Raw genomic sequence first — 22,193 nt, 5'->3', positions numbered from 1 at the left:
GTGATCTCGACTTCAGCACTGAGTTAGATGAGTCAGAGCTGCAAGAATTACTTTCAGTGGTCAACTTGGTTCTGAGAAGGCTATTCAACTCTGGTGTTTGGGTGCGCGAAACCTCCACTGACTATTTCATGAGTACAGAAGGTGCCGTGAAGTGGAAATACTGGAAAGCCTGGCCAGCAAAGAAGATTGGATCCCAAATGAAAAAAGATAACCATTTAGTGCCGCTGAAATTCAGGTATGTGCAGAGCTGGTGCAGAGTAGAAAATTAAATTTTTTGTTGCTAATAGCGTGCTTCTACCACACTACCTGAGCAACATGAGTGGGAAAAAGAAAGGTTGTGGTAGAAGAGGGAAAAGGCTTGGTTTTCAAGGTATACGTGGGGTATAGCAAGTGTATTTGTTACTATTCGCACGAATAGTAAGGTATTCGGGTTAATCGCTATTCGGCAAGTATTTATGAACTCGTCTCGCTATATTCGGTTGTCTCACCCTGCAGTCTTGGCGCCTTCTTTGCAGCAACAACATGCACGCACCAGGCAATTTTAACCACTATTTTGGCAGCGTCAGCTAGCTTGGCTTTTGCCATCAACATATGAAAATCTGTCAACAAAACCCAAATTGCCAAAATAGCCTGTTGCTAAGGGACGTGGTGTTGTCCGTGGTGCGCAAGAAGCCATTCAGTCTGTGTCAGGTCAGAAGAAGCTTGATGCCTCCACTATGTTCCTGGAAAAAATTCCCAGTCTGCAACATAAAAGTGTGTGGAAGCCAGAAGAGCAACTGTCTTGGATAACAGACAAGGCCTCTACAGATTTGTCAAGCAGCAACAAATCTTCCACGATCACAGTCTACTGTGGATACACAGAAGGCTGGCCCATCTAATCTTGAAGCTGGTTCTCCTTCCTACCATCATTGTCAGTCACAGGGGACACATGACCCCAAGCTTAGCCATTCCGAGGATCTGCTTGGTACGTATCCTTTGGTTGGCTCTGGCCTATCACCGTGCAGCATTGAAGAGGGAAAAGAGGAGGTGGTGTGCGTTGATGCTCAAGTATTTGAGGACAAAAGAAACCAACTTGGCGGAACGTCATTTACTGGTTGTCAGAACGACATTTACTGTCTCCAGAGGAGGAGGCTGATGTTGATGAGACACAGTTGCCATTAGGTCAGCCTACAATGTCAACTGGGAATGACGATAGGAATGACGATGGGAATGACGAGGAGATGGACGAGGAGGTGGACGAGGAGGTGGTCGATGATGAGTCCACTGATCTGACCTGGACCATTGGCATGCATAGACATGACAGCAACACAGAGGAAGATGGATATGTAGCACCAACACAGGCACCAAGGGATCGTGGTTTGCGCAGAGTGAGAATTGGATCAACTGTTCCAAAGAGCAGCCCCGCTGTGCGCCAAGTCAGGGCAAAAGAGCGTTCAGCTGCTGTGTGGAATTTTTTTTCTGAAAGTCCTACAGAGAAAAACATTGTAGTGTGTAGCATCTGCCAAACCAAGTTGAGCAGAGGCCAGGGCAAAGGCAACCTAAGCATCACCCGTATGCAAAACCACATGGCAGTCAAGCACCCCAGAAGGTGGGCGGATCACCAGGGTATCAAATCTGCGTCTGCGGGTCAAACCAATGCTGTGTCGTCTGGGCTATGTCCTTCAGAATCTGCTGTTCAGGAAGCAGGCGCTCGTACCTTCTGCCCACAAGCTGCGGTTGCTCACGCACAATAAACATCAACCACATCAATTTTTTTCTCCCAGCAAAGCGTCCAATTGTCCGTGCCAGAGAGCTTGGAAAGAAAGAGTAAATACCCAGCCACGCACCCACAGGCACAAATACTAAACTCGCAGATTGCCAAATGTTGCCGTTTAGGCTTGTGGGAACACAGTCTTTCCGTGATCTCTTGGCTGTAGCTGCCCCACAATGCAGTGTTCCCAGCTGCCACTATTTTGCCCGGTGTGCAGTCCCTGCGTTACACAACAACGTGTTGAACAATCTGAACCATGCTCTCACCAACGCCGTAACCGGGAAGGTCCACCTCACAACAGACACCTGGACAAGTTGTTGTGGACAGGGACGATACATTTCTGTCACGGCACACTGGGTGAACCTGGTGGAGGGAGGGACAATGGCGCAAATGAATAACACACATCCTACCCATGCCAAGAATGGCCCAACTTCTGTCAGGGTTTCCGAACCCTTCATATTCCACTTCTTCTCTCCCCTCCTCCTGATCCTCTGCTGAATTACCCTCCCCATCACTGCTAAGCTGGGACCTGTGCAGCAGCATATCGGCAAAGCGGCAACACGCTCTGCTGAAGCTGATCTGTTTAGATCAGAAAGCACACACTGCAGCAGAGCTGTGGCAAGCTTTAAAACAACAGACCGATCAGTGGCTCTGCCCGCTGCACCTCCAACCCGGTCTGGTCGTCTGCGATAATGGGCGTAACCTGGTGGCGGCTTTAAAGGTCAGTAAGCTGGTACACGTCCCATGCATGGCTCACATGCTGAACCTAGTTGTTGAGAAATTTCTGAAAAACTTACCGCGACTTGCCATACCTACTTGAGAAGGTGCGTCGTATTAGCGCCCATTTACGCCATTCCTCTACTGCTTTTGCTGCTCTTACAGCGCTGCAAAAGCGCTCGAATTTGCCGAGTCACAGACTCATTTGCGACCTGCCCACACGGTGGAACTTCACCTATCATATGTTGGCGAGGATTAGTGAACAGCATAGGGCAGTAGCAAAATACCAGCTTCAGCATGCCCGTCAGACTGAAAGTCAGCCACCACTCAACTGTCGAGTTGGTGTGGATTGCTGACATTTGTGAGGTTCTTGAGAACTTTTGAGTACTGCACCAACCTCGTGAGTGGTTATCACGCTATCATCAGCGTAACCATCCCGTTGCTTTGTCTCTTGAAGCAATCACTGCAGAATCTTAAAGAAGAAACTTTGAGTGCCCAGCATGTTGGTATGTAGCCAGATTTTACCCAGCCCAACCAACATTCTGAGGAATCAATGGGTGATGAGGAGGAAGAGGACTTGTTTTTCTGTGCTACCGAGGGGACTCGTAATGCTACAGAGAGGACACCCAAGCTTTATGTCTGTCCAGTCTGGATGGGCTGGAGAGAAGGAGGCCAGTCAGAATGAGGAGAGGATGGGTAATATTTCTACTGTTGGGGACACAGAACATTTGCCTTTTTGCATCTTGACCCACATGGCACAGTTGATGTATAAGTGTCTGTGGCAAGACCCTCGCGTGATACACATTTTATTTAACAACCTATACTGGTTGGCCACCTTTCTCGATCCACGGCCACCTTTCTCGATCCACGGTACAAGGAGAAATTTCCTTCTCTCCTTTTAGAGTCACCAAAGAGTTTTACAATGGAATCGTTCAAGAAGAGCGTTGTAGATCAGTTGCTGAAAACATCACCCTCAGACAATGCTGGTGGCAGAGGTACCGGCTCTTTTCAACACCAAGGGGATAACAGGGACACGAACACCAGCTCCAACAGAGGTGGGGGAAAAATGTGCACAAATTGGGCAATTTTCAAAAAACCAGAACAACAGCAAGGGCTATCTGTGCCTGTAACAATGCCAAGGAGGGATAAGTTGCATAACATGGTCACGGGGTACTTAAGTGATTATACGTGCGTCCTTTCTGATGCTTCAGTTCCCTTTAATTATTAGGTGTCTAAGCTGAACACTTGGCCCGATCTCTTCTTATATGTCTTGGAGGTGCTGGCCTGCCCGGCTGCTAGTGTGGTGTCTGAGCGTGTTTTCAGTTCTGCTGGGGGAATCATCACCGATAGGCCCACATGCCTCTCCAAGGAAAATGCAGACAAACTTACTCTAATTAAATTTAACAAGGACTGGATATCACCACAGTTTGTAATCCCTACAGATGACAGCAAGCCAATCTAAATTCACCAACAAGGACTGGATATCACCACAGTTTGTAATCCCTACAGATGACAGCAAGCCAATCTAAATTCACCAACAAGGACTGGATATCTCCACAGTTTGTAATCCCTACAGATGACAGCAAGCCAATCTAAATTCACCAACAAGGACTGGACATCTCCACAGTTTGTAATCCCTACAGATGACAGCAAGCCAATCTAAATTTACCAAAAATACAGATTCATGCTACTGCTGTTAAAATCAACCCCCTTACCATAAAAAAAAGTTTCCTTCTTTTATTAACCATGACTCAGCCCAGAGGGCTAATTTTTAGAAACCCTATGCACATTATGCAGTGGACAAACCAGGACAGTATTCCTACTCCAGCCTAACTACCATTTGTGATTGGAGGCCCTTGTGATGATGGCTTCCTGCTTCAACCATGACTCTGCCCAGAGGGCTAATTTTTGGAAACCTTATGCACATTGTGCAGTGGACAAACCAGTCCAGGACAGTATTCCTACTCAAGCCTATTTTTTTTTTTTTTTTAACATTATTCACATTTTATTAAGAGCCAAATAAAATCATTTGCAAATATAAGTCTAAGTTAAAATGTTTAATCTTCCTGAAACCACAAAAAGGAATTTATTTACATAAAGCAAAAAACTCACATAAAGGCCTTAAATTTATAGCCCCTGCCCAGCAGCTACAGGTAAAGAGAAATCTGCAAAATCCACAATATACTCATTTCACAAAAGACCTACACTAAAGAGCAAGTGTCTAACATTGCCATTTACTTCTAAAGGAGTAGAAACCGCATCTGCAATGGTCAAAAATACTGACAGCCGCCACACAGGAACTTATAACTTTTTTTTTTACCTGTTATAACTTTTTTTTTTACCTGGGCTAGCAGGTTACCCGGTAGTCCAAATAAGAAAAATCCAGAACCGTCTGAGACTGCAGAGCATGAAATTACTATGCAGACCAAAAATTTGCTTCTACAGTGATGGAAAATTCAACAAACTTAAATTACATAAACTGTGTCCCTATAAGAATTTTGAGAGTCCAGATTACAGATTCAAACACATTGGAATATTGAGCTTAAATGTAGAGATCCCGGATATGAAGAAAGGTGTGTATGGAGGTCACAGACACCAATTTTTATGTCACAGAACAAAATAATTCACAACAAATATTACATGACACTGCAACAGGAAAACATCAAATCAGAACTGCTAAGTACAAATCAGCAGCTGAGGCATCCAGAGAATCGCAAAATTCCTTTCTTGGTTTATTTCAACTTTGCATAAAAAATATAACATTGTATCTAATTCTGTCATAGGAAATTGCACAAAAATAGTTTTAATATCTGTAATTTGTCTTCAATCAGTAAAAACCTGATGTGTAAATGAGGACTCCGCTAGGTTATGAGAGCATCTTAGTGTGGTACAATGATTATTCACCAACAGTCAGGATCCATATCTGTGACGTAAAAAGACACAGTGATTCTAAGGCCCCAGGGACATAAATCAACAAATTAACAGGAATCCTGCAGAGCCAGAGGATTGAGAGATGAAAGAAACATAGCTAAAACATGAGTATATTAGGACATTGGGCAAAAGGAAACGGTAAAGTGAAGGGCAACACTGTTTCAGGAATTAATGGGTCCTTTCTGCTATTTTATCAATGATTTCCAGTGCAATAATCCCCTCATCACAAAAAAAAAAAAACAATTTTCGTCCTTATTTTATCGCCGAGAAAACCGGTTCTTGAAAGCTTTTATTGTTTTGGCCATCATGGGAGCGACCTTTTTCATTTGTGTTTTATATGGATCATGTCCGGGCTGGACGACACTGCTTGGTGTGGATCATGTCCGGGCTGGACAACACTGCTTGGTGTTGACACTGTACACCTAGTACTTGGTCTGTCAAATGAGCGGGTTCCTCAGATGGCACACTGCTATAACTGCTAGTGACTGGCATGAAGGGTTTAATTCTTGCTTTTTCACTGACAACTGCTGCTCTTGTTCCAAACTTTTCTTGCCTTCTACGCACATCACGTGGGGGTTTCACTTCCGTATTCACAAATGCCACATTGGCTTGTCCGACTTTAGGCTTGTTTGCATGTGAACCGCGGATATTCTGAGTTTGCATGACCAGCCTGTGCTCTCGAGCTTCGTGGAGACGGAGATAAAGCTCTCTCCAGCTCTCATACTCATCTGGAATCTCATTTCTGAAATTTCTTTGACAGTGATTTCTCCAGAGTTGACCTGAGTCCTCAATCAGTACATGATTACAATCTTCTTTCCGGTACAACTCCTCTGGTGTGCATTTCTGCAAAACTGGCTCAAGCATTGAATAAGGTACACCTCCTACCTCATAGATCGAGTCGATGTTGTTAGCTAGGACTAGGATGCACTGCTTGTAGAGGGACATCATCTTTGGCAAGTAAGCAGATTAAGACCCAGAATACACCTGCATCTTGAGTCCAGTAAATCCATTACCTTCATCCTCCTCTTGAGAGTACATTGGATCTTTCCTTTTATGAGGCATGGAGGGAACAGTGTCAATAGATTGAAAAGGTCGATAATGTGGCTGGATAGTTGGCCATGGTATATCAGGAAGAACAGGGAATTTGTCTACCTTGGACTCTATTTCCTTTTTTTCAGGCATTTGCTGTTTTGCTTTGCTTTTCTCTTTACGATCTACTTTACTCTCACTCAGTTTCTTGTTGCTCTTTTCAGGTGTAGAAGTCTATGTAGATGTTGGCTTTACAGTAGGTTTCTTCTTTGCCCAGTCACCACTACTTCTCTAAGAAAGCTGTGCCTGCGCTACACCAACATGTAGCAGACATCACCTGTTCCTTGACTAAATTTATGTCTGCCAGGGGGCATTTAACCAGACACCTGGACAAGTAAGCATAGCCAAGGGCGTTACATCTCGCTGACTGGGCACTGGGTGACTGTGGGGGCAGGAGGGCTGGGGGCAGGCGGGGCTGGGGGCAGGAGGGGCAGGAGGGGTGGGGGGCAGGCGGGGCAGGAGGGGTGGGGGGCAGGCGGGGCAGGAGGGGTGGGGGGCAGGCGGGGCAGGAGGGGTGGGGGGCAGGCGGGGCAGGAGGGGTGGGGGGCAGGCGGGGCAGGAGGGGTGGGGGGCAGGCGGGGTAGGAGGGGTGGGGGGCAGGAGGGGTGGGGGGCAGGTGGGGTAGGAGGGGTGGGGGGCAGGCGGGGTAGGAGGGGTGGGGGGCAGGAGGGGTGGGGGGGCAAGAGGGGTGGGGGGCAGGAGGGGTGGGGGGGCAAGAGGGGTGGGGGGGCAAGAGGGGTGGGGGGGCAAGAGGGGTGGGGGGGCAAGAGGGGTGGGGGGGCAAGAGGGGTGGGGGGGCAAGAGGGGTGGGGGGGCAAGAGGGGTGGGGGGGCAAGAGGGGTGGGGGGGCAAGAGGGGTGGGGGGGCAAGAGGGGTGGGGGGGCAAGAGGGGTGGGGGGGCAAGAGGGGTGGGGGGGCAAGAGGGGTGGGGGGGCAAGAGGGGTGGGGGGGCAGGAGGGGTGGGGGGGCAAGAGGGGTGGGGGGGCAGGAGGGGTGGGGGGGCAGGAGGGGTGGGGGGGCAGGAGGGGTGGGGGGGCAGGAGGGGTGGGGGCTGCTCCTCAAGGCTTCCATAAAAAATCTTCTGCTTCTGCGTCCTTTACCTCCACTTGGGCCTCACCCTGCGCACCCAAAATCTGCCTTAATGAGACACGCATTCCAACAGTGCAGAGTGAATCAACGCCACCTCGGTACTGCACACCCAGGGCTCACCACAATCAGGCAGTGTTAAAATTAATATGACTTTGAGGACGCAGTCATACAACTGAAGAGTTGTGGGCAGCTCTCCAGGCTGAGTTTGAGCAATGGCTGTCTCCGCTGAACCTGGAGCCAAGGAAGGCTGTGTGTGGTAACGGTGCGAACGTGGTGGCGGCCCTACACTGAAGCAAGCTCAGACAAGACTTTCATGGCTCACGTCCTTAACCTGGTGGTAAAGTGATTTCTCCGCTACTATCCTGGCCTGGATGAGCTGGTGCAGAAAACACGGATGCTGTGTGCTCACTTCCGCCGTTCACATTCCTCATGTCTTCGACTTGCATTGATAGAGATCTTTGTCCATGCCAGTTAACAGATTGATATGTGATGTGCAGACACGGTGGAATTCAACTCTGCACATGCTGCAGCGACTGTGGCAGCAGCAACGAGCCCTGTCATGTCGTACAGTATGTCATGTCATACAGCCTGGGCCAACGCAGTACGAATATGGGGCATATGACGTTTACACGGGCACAGATTAAGGACCTCTGCACAGTTTTGAAATGGCTACTAAAGATGGTAAGCGCTGACGATGCCGTCATCAGCATCACAATTCCGGTCATTTACATGCTGGAGCAGGCTTTGAATAGCCTGCAGCCGGAGGTGATGGTCCCAGAAGAAGAGGAGGATGCGGAAGGGATAAGAAAGTCTCAAAGAGTTCCAGTCTGTCGTTACACAGGCGGATGCCAAGGGAGGGTGGATTACTGCGATCAAGGGGAGCTGCTGATAAAAAACAAACTGTTAGTAAAGGTGAAAGAGCAGAGGAACTAGTAAAGGTGAAAGAGCAGAGGAACTAGTAAAGGTGAAAGAGCAGAGGAACTAGTAAAGGTGAAAGAGCAGAGGAACTAGTAAAGGTGAAAGAGCAGAGGAACAAGTAAAGGTGAAAGAGCAGAGGAACAAGTAAAGGTGAAAGAGCAGAGGAACAAGTAAAGGTGAAAGAGCCGAGGAACAAGTAGAGGAGGAAGAGGTCATGGGCAAGTGACAGTCCCCTCTCTGTTCATGTTTGGCGGGTGGGGATGGAGGAAATAAGCATCAGTTTTACCCAGCCACCAACACAGCATGGGCTTGGACCTCATTGAAGATCCCGACATATGACAGCAACATGATCCCTGTATAGTTATGATTCAAAATAGTGCTGACTACTGGGTTGCCACTCTATTAGATCCACATTATAAGAGTACATTTTGCCAGATGCTTCCCACTCTGAAAAGGGAACCGCGAATGCTGGAGTATCGGAACATGCCTTTACACAACCTTAGAGAGTGGTTTTTCCCAAGACAGCAGTGAGGCACACAGTGTGAATCGCAGCTGTAGACTTTCAACCTCCGGTACGTCAATTCATCAACTCCAAAACTTAGGAGCAGCAGCAGTGTAAGTGGCAGAAGCAATTTCATTGAGTCCTTTCAAACATTTTTTTACACCAGCACAACAGAGTACAAGTCTGACACGTGGTGAACGACTGGAGAGGATGGTGCAGGAGTATCCAGAGCTCAATATCAATACCATCAGGGAGGGTTTGGACCTTTTTACATTTTGGTCTTCAAAAATGGATGAATGGCCTGAACTCGCCTGTCACGCCTTGGAGGTTTTATCATGCCCGGCACCCAGCATTCTCTCAGAACGTGTCTTCAGCACTGCTGGTGGTGTCCTGACGGATAAGCACTGCTGGTGGTGTCCTGACGGATAAGCGCAGCCGGCAGTCCCATCAAAGTGTTGACCGCCTAACTTTCATCAAGATGAACAAGTCATGGATCTCCAAAGACTTTCGCAGAATGTACAGACTAGGCAATGTTATAGTTTTTAGTGTGCTGCACTGATCTCGCGTAATTGCAGTCTGTGATATCTTTAGCGTGGCTTCTATACCTGCTGTTGCTGCAGGTGTTAACACAATTTTTTGGAAATGTGAACACTTCTGGTTGGTTCTCCATCTGCTGGGTTGGCTGTAGTGGAAGAGGTGTCGGTCCTAACTATAATATTTCTACTCGGGTGAAATTGATGCCACTTTGGTGGTGTCAGCCTTTAATTATTGGAAATGGGAAGACTCCTGGTTGGGTCTCCTTCATGTTTGTTGCCTGTAGCAGTAGGCCTCCAAGAACAAAAGGCCTCCCAGACCGGCAGGCCTCCACTTACTTTCAGTCAACAACTCGTGTTACTATTCATAAATTTTTGTACCAATACTGATACATGAAGCTGATTTTTCTGCCATCTGAGTGTGGCTGAGCATGAAAGAAAGTAGAGCGGTAGAATGTGGTATCAGAACTCCCAGCACAGCAGACCTACACCGATCCCTCACCCACCTTGTCTAAATTTGAAGTTCAATTCAAAGCTGTAAATGCTGACCCAGACCCTGAAACCTCATGCATGGCCCATGGTTGTTTGCTGCTGTGCCATTATAAAATTTGAACTGTGGGTCAATTGAGGCCACTTTCCTGGTTTCTATCCCTAATTTGATGCGTTTTGGCTGCTTTTGGGCCTGTTCGAGGGTGTTCTGTATGCGTTTGGTTTTGCCACTTATGGGATTCGGCTATGTTCAGCGAATAATCGATGAATAAAGCGGCAAATATTGCAAATTTGACAGTTGGAATATTGAAATATTTGCTCATCCCTACTCAACTTTACATACAGGTGCTTCTCACAAAATTAGAATATCAAAAATGTTATTTATTTCAGCTCTTCAATAGAAAAAGTGAAACTCATATTATATATTCATTACAAACACTCTATTTCAAGTGTTTATTTATCTCACTTATAAAGCGGCATTCATTTTACAGTGCTTTACAGACATCATGGGCAAAGTCCCCATTGGGGCTCACAATCTAAATTCCCTATCAGTATGTCTTTGAAGTGTGGGAGGAAACCGGAGAACCAGGAGGAAACCAAAGAAAACACGGGGAGTACATACAAACTCCTTGCAGATGTTGTTCTTGGTGGGATTTGAACCCAGGACCCCTGCGCTGCAAGGATATATATATATACAGTACAGAACAAAAGTTTGGACACACCTTCTCATTTAAAGATTTTTCTGTATTTTCATGACTTTGAAAATTGTACATTCACACTGAAGGCATCAAAACTATGAATTAACACATGTGGAATTATATACTTAACAAAAAGTGTGAAACAACTGAAAATATGTCTTATATTCTAGGTTCTTCAAAGTAGCCACCTTTTGCTTTTATGACTGCTTTGCACACTCTTAGCATTCACTTGATGAGCTTCAAGAGGTAGTCACCGGAAATGGTTTTCACTTCACAGGTGTGCCCTGTCAGGTTTAGTAAGTGGGATTTCTTGCCTTATAAATGGGGTTGGGACCATCAGTTGTGTTGTGCAGAAATCAGGTGGATACACTGCTGATAGTCCTACTGAATAGACTGTTAGAATTTGTATTATGGCAAGAAAAAAGCAGCTAAGTAATGAAAAACGAGTGGCCATCATTACTTTAAGAAATGAAGATCAGTCAGTGCGAAAAATTGGGAAAAGTTTGAAAGTGTCCCCAAGTGCAGTTGCAAAAACCATCAAGCACTACAAAGAACCTGGCTCACATGAGGACCGCCCCAGGAAAGGAAGACCAAGAGTCACCTCTGCTTCTGAGGATAAGTTTATCTGAGTCACCAGACTCAGAAATCGCAGGTTAACAGCAGCTCAGATCAGAGACCAGGTCAACGCCACACAGAGTTCTAGCAGCAGACACATCTCTACAACAACTGTTAAGAGGAGACTTTGTGCAGCAGGCCTTCATGGTAAAATAGCTACTAGGAAATCACTGCTAAGGACAAGCAACAAGCAGAAGAGACTTGTTTGGGCTAAAGAACACAAGGAATGGACATTAGACCAGTGGAAATCTGTGCTTTGGTCTGATGAGTCTAAATTTGAGATCTTTGGTTCCAACCACCATGTCTCTATGCGACGCAGAAAAGGTGAACGGATGGACTCTACATGCCTGGTTCCCACCGTGAAGCATGGATGAGGAGGTGTGATGGTGTGGGGGTGCTTTGCTGGTGACACTGTTGGGGATTTATTCAAAATTGAAGGCATACTGAACCAGCATGGCTACCACAGCATCTTGCAGTGCCATGCTATTCCATCTGGTTTGTGTTTAGTTGGACCATCATGACCCCAAACACACCTCCAGGCTGTGTATGGGCTATTTGACTAAGAAGGGGAGTGATAGGGTGCTACGCCAGATGACCTGGCCTCCACAGTCACCGGACCTGAACCCAATCGAGATGATTTGGGGTGAGCTGGACCGCAGAGTGAAGGCAAAAGAGCCAACAAGTGCTAAGCATCTCTGGGAACTCCATCAAGATTGTTGGAAGACCATTTCCAGTGACTACCTCTTGAAGCTCATCAACAGAATGCCAAGAGTGTGCAAAGCAGTCATCAAAGCAAAAGGTGGCTACTTTGAAGAACCTAGAATATAAGACATATTTTCAGTTGTTTCACACTTTTTTGTTAGGTATATAATTCAACATGTGTTAATTCATAGTTTTGATGCTTCAGTGTGAATGTACAATTTTCATAGTCATGAAAATACAGAAAAATCTTTAAATGAGAAGGTGTGTCCAAACTTTTGGTCTGTACTGTATATATATATATATATATGGCACAGACCAAACGTTTGGACACACCTTCTCATTTAAAGATTTTTCTGTATTTTCATGTCTATGTATATTGTACATTCACACTGAAGGCATCAAAACTATGAATTAACACATGTGGAATTATATACTTAACAAAAAAGTGTGAAACAACTGAAAATATGTCTTATATTCTAGGTTCCTCAAAGTAGCCACCTTTTGCTTTGATGACTGCTTTGCACACTCTTGGCATTCTCTTGACGAGCTTCAAGAGGTAGTCACTGGAAATGGTTTTCACTTCACAGGTGGGCCCTGTCAGGTTTAATAAGTGGGATTGGGACCATCAGTTGTGTTGTGCAGAAGTCTGGTGGATACACAGCTGATAGTCCTACTGAATAGACTGTTAGAATTTGTATTATGGCAAGAAAAAAGCAGCTAAGTGAAGAAAAACGAGTGGCCATCATTACTTTAAGAAATGAAGGTCAGTCAGTGCGAAAAATTGGGCAAACTTTGAAAGTGTCCCCAAGTGCAGTTGCAAAAACCATCAAGCGCTACAAAGAAGCTGGTTCACATGAGGACCGCCCCAGGAAAGGAAGACCAAGAGTCACCTCTGCTTCTGAGGAGAACTGTGTGGGGACTGTGACTGTATTTTACCACCTTAAAGTGCCGTTATATGCTACTTGCATTGTACCTGTAATCCTACTTGTGTTCAAGGCCGCGCAGGCAAAGTAAACTGGACTGTGTTGTTTTTAAAGAACTGTCTCGTCTCTTATTCAAGGCTCAGAATTACTGTTCCTAGAGGAACAGAGTATGACAGTGAGTAGAGACCAATTTCCTGTAGCGGGACAGGGAGAAGAAGAAAACATAGCATCTTTCGCCACTGACTGCCCCCCGTTACAATGACCTGGATACGCTTCGAAGCCATTCTTACGTTTTTGCATTTTAACGATAATGCACAGTGTCCACCCAGAAATGACCTCAACTTTGAGCAACTTTTCATAGTTAGACCGATCATTGATCACTTCAGCATCAACAACAAATTTCCTGAGGTTTACTTTCCCCAAAGGGTCATCTGAGTAGATCAGACCCTAACCCATTTAATGGGGAAGCTTAGGCTGAGTGCACACGGTGCATTTTTTCCTAGCGGAATTGGGCCAAAAATGCTAGGGAATTCTTCTGCCAGCTAAGTAAATGAAAATCCTGAAATGCTTTGCACATGATCAGGAATGTTTTTATCAGGATTTGCTGAGCATTTAGATCTGCAGAATGTCAATGTTCTGTGCGCTTTTTCCGCATTTTCCACCCACTGACTTCAATTGAGTCAGTCAAATCCACAGCAAAAATTATTACGGATTTGCTGCGTTTTTGGCCCCAAGAACGCAGCAATTGGTCAAATGCAGTGATGTCAGCAGGAGGAAAAGGAAACTCCACTATCATGTGTAGAGTGGATGGAGAAAAGTGAACATCGTGGCAGCATGGCGACTGCTGTGGAATGGTATCGTCGCATGGGGATCAATGTTCGCAGATTAATTGAGCTGGTAAGTGTGAGAGTGTATAAAAACACCCATGCGACAAATGGCCATAGTTGCAGTCAAGACGTCGGCTGATGAGATTGGGAGAAGTACCAGAATTTGCGCTTTAAACACGAAGTTCCATTTCTGGGGCAGCTGAGGGCTGGTATTGTTAGCCTGGGAAACTAAGCATGGCCCTTCCAAAGCTAAAAAGAGGTGTGTGTGTGTTTACACACACGCCTATATTTGTGTGTGTGTTTACACACACGCCTATATTTGTGTGTGTGTGTTTACACACACGCCTGTATTTCTGTGTGTATATTATATATATCTTAACTGCAGCGTGAACAATGTGACTACAGGTCCTAGATGCGGCCACAATCCGACATGTTAAGAAGGAGACGCAGTCCTGGGGAAGAAGTGCTCAGCAACAACGCTTCCGGTCGCAGCACTCCACTGTTTAACATCACCCCAGACGGGGACACAGGCAGATTCGGAAGGACGCACCAGTAACGTTTCCACCTTGCCATAGAACCCTGTCATAGTTACTTCTGTAGAATGGAGCCTGGAGGACTGCTAACAAAATTCCTTGAACAGTGTGTTTTACTCATCTCAATACTTGAACCAAAGATGCTGTACATACCTAGTACAAACTGAACTCCGTTAGTCTCCCTGCGGTGGATCAGGGGATACTCTATCGATCTATTGATCCCTGAATCCAACATTACTCCCGTTATTTCACATTGTGGGGACAGGTCACTTTGCACTGTTGGGCTGCAATATATGTCCTATATACTGTATGTGTTAGCACAGTAGTATACACTGATATCTTCCATTAGAAGTTTTTTATAAAATTTTGGATATTTTCACAAATGAAAGCAAATATTCAACTAAATGTACTACTGCTATAAAATACATGTCAACAAAAAATAGAAAAAACAATCTCAGAATCACTGGGATATGTTGTAGTCTCTTAAGAGTTATTACTACATAAAGTGACGCTGATCAGAATTGAAAAATTCAGTCAAGGGTTAAAACAATGAACACATTTTCACACAATCACTACAAGGCACCAATAGCTGTAAAATATGTCAGATGCAACTAGAATCTAACACTTCAGTTCTCATTTTAAGATACTATAGGTTGAACAAAAAATCATTTAAATTTACGATTGAGGGAAGAAAAAAAAAGAAATCTCCATGTCTGTTCACTGTGGAAGCTACAAGTCTATGACCCAGCGACAACTCAGTTATGAGAAGAAAATGGTAAGGGTCTTCCCAAAAAGAAGTAAAACTCCAACAATGATTAACATTAATTATACACAGCAGTTCTAGCTATAAATAATGGAGGGAACCATCAGAGGACCTGAAAACCACAGAAGTCGCTTCATTTACTACAGAAAGGTAAGAAATAAGTCATCAAACTTTCTGATAAGGGAGCAATGTGGTATTAATCGAAATTGGCCTTTGAAACCGCACAATTTATTCACTTATTGAAAAGCTTTAGGAAAATCTTTAGACAAAAGTTATACATATATATAATAAAAAAAAACAAGATTTAGATTAATCAGGTTCTCCAACTAATGTTTTGGATATGGAAGTATTGTACTTTGGAGTGTTCGGTATCTGCACCAAAGGCATTTTTCTCAGGCCGATGTGCCTCATGATATTTATTGTAGTTGGAGATAAAATCTTCCAGATGTGGATAGAAAATTGTTAAATTGATTTAACCACAGACGGCCAAGCATCTGACTCCAGAGCGCTGCTTTGAATTTTGACGGCACAATTGAGTTTATCCAGTAGCCCCCGATCAGCTAAAACCTGAAGCAGGTGATGGTGCGATGATTAAAGCTTCCTTCACCCTCCATAATCTCATTTTAAAACAAAGAATCAATTGTTCCTTGGACCCTGATTTGCAGAGTATGGATGAATTATAGATCAACCAAGGCTGCTGCCAGATGAGGAACAATTTTGCAAAAAAAAAAGTGAAATGTTTAAATTTTTGTGAAATAAAACTTGTGTGGTAAGCTTCACTACTGCCTGATTTGGGGCTGCAAATAAATCTCAAACTCCATAGAAGATATTGTATCAGGATTAAAAAAACAAAAAAACAAAAACGAAGATAAAGGATCTGTTTTTTTCCCGATGTCTGTTCTGTAGGTAACCGAGTCAGTAAGGGTCATAACCGCAAAGTACATTCATCAGCTAGCTTATGCTGTTATATCTGGAGAGATGAGAAATAATGACCTAGTTACTGCAACCATAGCATCAAATCTAAGAGGTGCAACTTCTGAGGTGTTTTGTCCAGTAATTATAGCAGTAAAGGACCAATATTTGTGGACGGCACTATTGATGTGTGATGCTGCTCTGCTTTCAGATGTCCTAGGTGATGAACTGAAACAAGGCTTCCTGATCTCTTTCCTCTTTGGGTCGATATCTGGGCTTGCAGGGGTGATAACCAGCTTTTCCAAGCAGCACGGGATTTTCATTACGCAGGTGCCCCTCACTATGGAGCATTGAGTCCTTTTCGGGAAGACTAATTATGCAAAGGATGTAATAGCTTGCATCAGCTATGACACCACAAGGCAGAGCGATGAGTTCATCATCCAAGAACAAGCTATTTAGTCTAGTGAACTCCTTCCCCGAGACTGCTTACGCAACAAGTATCGACTCATATTGATTGCGTCTAAAGCAGTTACATCACAATCTAAGTGTGTAGACGGTGCTCACAAGAGGATGACATCTTTGTTCACTTCTTTGCCTATTTTGCAAAACTGGTTCCTTACAGATAAAGCTGCAGAGATAATTGCAAAAAATACAAGGTCTTATATCGGTTTGAAGTGCGATTGCCGACCTTGCGGTTGCAAACGAAGACATTCGATGCAGCTCTATAGGGGTCACATCTTCTGTAGCTCATGATGGCACTTACTTGAAGATGGCTGAGCTAACAGGATTCCAAATGGTTTGTCAATGAACAATTGTCGAAAGCAAGTAGTTCACTTCACTCGGTTAATGAAAGCTTACAGTCTATTGGGTGAGGAGGCCCCTTACATCAAATTCCTTGGGAACTCATCTGCAAGCAAGTTTAACCCCCAGTTTTGAATTCTTACATGCTTATGCGTGAGTTATGCATTTGTGGTAACGCCCTCAATGTCAGGATATGTTGAAGATGTGCATTCTAGTGACCACATCTACAAGTTGGGCTCTGAAATGGCCACACAGACGATAGGCGCTAGAAACCCAGCATTTGGAGCTGAATTGGGCATATCACAAGCTCACATAACTGCCTTTGGTGAGGTCCATAAACAGGTCTCGATGCAACTCACCCCCAGGGGACCCAAGTCCCATACCATGGCATTTTCGCCTGAGGTCAGTCGAGCATCAACCTACCACCTTTTATTTTTGTCTTTTGGTTTGATGGACCCAACACGGGAGGATTAATCTCATGTTGATCCATGATTGCACTGACTTGTTTACATAATCATGCACATTTGATAATAGTAATCTCACGGATGAGATTTTTGAGTGTCTTTATATTTACTTGAAGTTAAATGTTCGACCAAAGTTGAGGTATATCTGTTTTATGCCTTATGAGGCAGCCAAGTCGTTTGTTTGCCTTACATGTTTTATAACAGTTTAAAAAATATATAACATTTTTTAAAAGAACAATGACTTCTCTCCTGTGTGAATTCTCTGACCTTTTACCAACTGTAACCCCAGATATCATTAAGAATAAGGTGGAGCCTCAGACACTAATTAGTGAAGAGTCGCTCTATGCACTTAAAATCAAGAAATTGGATCAAACCTGAGATTTCCAGGTAGCTATAAGTATGAAGATGTAAACTACAACTGTTGATAAAGTGAACTGTACAAATTAATAGCACAAATTCAAAGACTAAAAATCCAGTAGATTTGTCTGTGCAGCATTGTTATGACAGAGGCTGGAGCTGCTGCCACCAAATGTGATTACATTTATTAGTGATGAGTGCGGGTGCTCACTACTGCTTGGTACTCGCACTAGCATCTTACTGGTTGACATGTTCGGTGCGTATTTCCAGGATGTTCAGGCGGGAGCTCGGGTCCCCGCCCTGCATGTTTGGCACTCTTCAGAGAGGCAATGAACATGCATGGATTACTTGCCACACACTGTAATGCCGCAGCCATGGTGGTTGTGGCATCGTCATCAGGTCTATATCAGACCTGGTGACGGTAGACTCGTCACAGTCTAACCTTCAGAAAGGCAGAGTTGGGAGAGATGCTGCTGTGTGAGGGACAGAATTGGCGGTGTAATAGTTAGATATAGGTATTCTACATTAAGAAACATCCATCTGAACTAACAGTCCTGCTGAGAACTAATCCAGCGGCATACATTCCGTGGTGACAGCAGGAATTAGGCAGGGTTTATGGCAGTGTATACAGTACAAGAGGGTCCATTGCACGTTCTGTCTGCTCTTGCTGTTACAGATATCCGTAGACAAAGCCCCAGATAATTTTTTTATTATCTTAATCCTGATTATTTTTTCAAAAAAAGTAAGAGAGTTCAACATTTTACTGTTCTGTTTGCTTTTTAGCAGTCAGAAGCTGGAAGCACTGCAGCACTGCCTCGGTCAAGCGGCAACATATGCTTAGGTGACAAACTGCACACTGCTGAAGAGTTGTGGACAGCTCTGAAAGAGCAGGCTGATCTGTGGCTGACACCGCTGAACCTACAGCCAGGCATGGTCGTGTGTGACAATGGCCGGAACCTGGTGGCGGCTCTGAAGCGAGGCGAGATCACACATGTACCATGCCTGGCCCATGTGCTCAACCTAGTGGTTCAGCAGTTTCTCAAAACCTACCCGGATCTGCCTGAGCTGCTTGTCAAAGCAAGTCGCGCTTGTGCCCATTTTCGAAAGTCACCTACAGCTTCCTCCGCCCTCGCCATGCTTCAGCAGGATTTGTAGCTTCCAGCTCACGGACTGGTGTGCGATGTCCCCATGCTTTGGAACTCAAGGTTGCATATGTTGGAAAGGATATGTGAGCAGCACAGGGCAGTTGTTGATTAACAGCTTCAAAACATCTGTTGGTATTCAGGTCAGCCTCCACACATAAGATCTCAGGAGTGGGCATGGATGTCAGACATTTGTGCCGTCCTCCAAAACTTTGAGGACTCCACCAAGATGGTGAGCAGCTCTGACGCCATAATTAACGTCACCATCCCGCATCACTGTTTTCTGAAATGATCGCTGCTCACAATTAAAGAGGAGGCATTGCAGGAGGAGGCATTGCAAGAGGAGAAATTAATGTCACCATCCCGCATCACTGTTTTCTGAAATGATCGCTGCTCACAATTAAAGAGGAGGCACTGCAGGAGGAGGCATTGCAAGAGGAGGCATTGCAAGAGGAGGCATTGCAAGAGGAGGCATTGCAAGAGGAGGCATTGCAGGAGGAGGCATTGCAAGAGGAGGCATTGCAAGAGGAGGCATTGCAAGAGGAGGCATTGCAAGAGGAGGCATTGCAAGAGGAGGCATTGCAGGAGGCACTGCAGGAGGAGGCACTGCAGGAGGAGGCACTGCAGGAGGAGGCACTGCAGGAGGAGGCACTGCAGGAGGAGGCACTGCAGGAGGAGGCACTGCAGGAGGAGGCACTGCAGGAGGAGGCATTGCAGGAGGAGGCATTGCAGGAGGAGGCATTGCAAGAGGAGTAATTAATGTCACCATCCCGCATCACTGTTTTCTGAAATGATCGCTGCTCACAATTAAAGAGGAGGCATTGCAGGAGGAGGCATTGCAGGCGGAGCTCAATGAGATGGAGCAAGGAACCATATAGGGTCATTACACACAGCCCAGCCTCATCTTATCCCAACGTGGATTGGGTGACACTAAGGAAGAGGAGGAAGAAGAACTAGAGCTAGTTTCCTGCGCTATAGACGGTACTACCTGCACAACTGTCATACTGTCTGTTCAGCTGGATGGCCTAAGGAGAGGGAGGAGGAGGAGAGCATGGTCAGTCATCCTCTTGGTGAGGACAAGGAAGTCTTGCCTGTTAGCAGTCTGGCACACGTGGCTGACTTTGCTGTGCTGCCTTTCCCGTGACCCTCACGTTGTCCAAATTTTGGGTGACAGTCATTACTGGTTGGTGACACTTCTAGACCCACACTACAAGGAGAACTTTCTGTCTCTCATTCCCGCTGCGGACAGGTTTAGTAAAATATTGCAGTACCAGAAGGCTTTTGTTGCGGAATTATTAAAAAAATCCCATTTAAAAACGCTAGCGGCAGAGGCCACAGTTCGTTGGACAACCAAGGAGTAAAAGTAAGAGACGAACACCAAGGAGTAAAAGCGAGAGAGACAAATATGATCCAGCAAAGGCAGGGGAACTCTCTCAAAGGTCACAAGGAGGGATAATTTTACGAAGATGCTGAAGGAGTACCTTGCCGACCGTACCAACGTAATCCGTGATTCCTTTGTGCCTTATAATTAATGAGTATTCAAGCTGGACGCGTGACATGAACTGGCTCTCTAAACCTTGGAGGCCCTGTCGCTAGTGTTTTGTCAGAGTGGGTTTTTATTGCCGCTGGGGGAATTATAACTGATAGGCGCATCGGCCCGTCAACTGAAAAGGGCTAGATTGGGCCAGACCTCTTAACACCACCGAATGGTAGCAGCGTAAAAGTCAAATCCAGTTGGGGTGTCTATTCCAATGCACCTCTTCACACACAGACATGGGTATACGCTTCCTGATTTTGTCTATTTTCTGTTGTCTACCTCCTTCTCATGCTCCACCACCATATCACCAGGGTGACGGTGATGCAACACCCACATAATTTTTTTTAAGGGTGTTTATGGTGCTCGTAGGAGATGTTTGTTATACAGTATATTCATGTATAGACCCAGGGGTAAATGCTTTTAAGCCCATGCACTCAGTGCACCGGCATTACAAGTACAGGAGACCCGCTTTCTTCATGAGGCCCTCCTCTATATCTCCTTAAATGGGCATTGGAGTGCGTTTCATTTTTTGGCAGCCCTTGCATTCACTGCATGGGCATTACCACTATAAGAGAGCCACTCCATTATAATGGGAACATTCTTTTTTATGAGACCCTCTTTTATGACCCTTCAAAGGGGTATTGGGATGCGTCCAAATTTTTGGCAGCCCTTGCATTCACTGCATAGGCAATAACAGTATGGGAGACCCATTTCCTAATAATGGGAGCAATTTTTTCATGAGTCCCTCCTCTACATCTCTTCCAAGAGGCATTGGAGTACCTCTAAATTTTTGGCAGCAGTTGCAGTCACTGCATAGGCAATAACAGTATAGGAGATTCGCCCCATTATAATAGGAACATTTTGTTAATGAGACCTACCTCTATGTGTCTTTAAATTGGTATTGGGTTATTTCCAAAATGTAGGCAGCAACAGTAGAAACAGCATACGCAATAACTGTATAGCAGAACCACTCCTTTTTAATGTGAACATGCTGTTACGAATGCCCTCCTCTAGGTGTCTTTATATTGGTTTTGGGTTTTTTCCTACATTTAGGCAGCCGTTGCAGTCACTGCATACGTAAAAAGACATTTTTTGCTCAGTCTCTCTTGCAACATACTGTAACCTTCAGTGCAGACTCGTACACAGATCTGATATAATTTTCTTAAAAGATTAGGACTTGGAGGACACTGGAACATATGTCCTTGCCCGCTTGCCGTCCTCCTCTGCTAACTGACTAGATTTATGTACTGCAGCGTTACCCAAGCCAACAATACCCAACTTTAAGTGATTGGATTGTACACACTCATTAAGAATGACAAAGATGTCAGAATTTGATTTGTCCAATTGCGTTTCATACCTTAATCGACTGAAGTGAAAGGGAGAATATCTTCGAGTTCTAACTTTTCTTATAGTCCTTGAATAGGTAACCGGTTCATCCCATATGTGCTTGAGTGTCTGCTGTCAGGTCTCCTAAAGTCTGTCCTGCGGCATGGGCAACATTGAGTGGTAAGCAGAGGATTTCTACACTTCAATGTAGAATGTGAACAGCTAGGAATCCTCCTGGAGTCGGACATAGTCTGAAAACGAGGTCCATATATGTACTTTTCTTTCAACGACTTTCGCAAAATCTCCTCTAAATTACAAGTAAACCTTACATTTTCCATGTCAAGAGTGTTCTGAGTAAGATCATCTGACAATGTTCTGTTACCAGAGAGGACGAGGTCCAAGTCAGACCCAGAAATTTCTGCAGATTGTTCTTGTAGCACATTCAGGGTAATATTTCTAATTACAGTAACATTACCATGATTTTTCTTGCTGTTGTATTCAAGATCCTTTTGATGCCGTAACATTTTCATCAGCTTCATATAGACCACTATTTGAACCAGAGTGCTTTCTAAAGG

General features: G+C 45.0%; 1 pseudogene; it reads right to left on the bottom strand.

Moving 5' to 3' along the window:
* Positions 1-5,655: 5,655 nt before the first annotated feature.
* On the bottom strand, positions 5,656-22,157 carry LOC141229013 (elongin-A-like; annotated as a pseudogene).
* Between the last annotated feature and the right edge of the window lie 36 nt (positions 22,158-22,193).

Source organism: Phyllobates terribilis, unplaced genomic scaffold (genome assembly GCF_046119375.1).
Source record: "Phyllobates terribilis strain yellow unplaced genomic scaffold, ASM4611937v1 Scaffold_449__1_contigs__length_1482836, whole genome shotgun sequence".
NCBI classification, from domain to species: domain Eukaryota; kingdom Metazoa; phylum Chordata; class Amphibia; order Anura; family Dendrobatidae; genus Phyllobates; species Phyllobates terribilis.
Note: the sequence above shows the minus strand (reverse complement) of the source record. Positions and strands in the feature narration are given on the sequence as shown.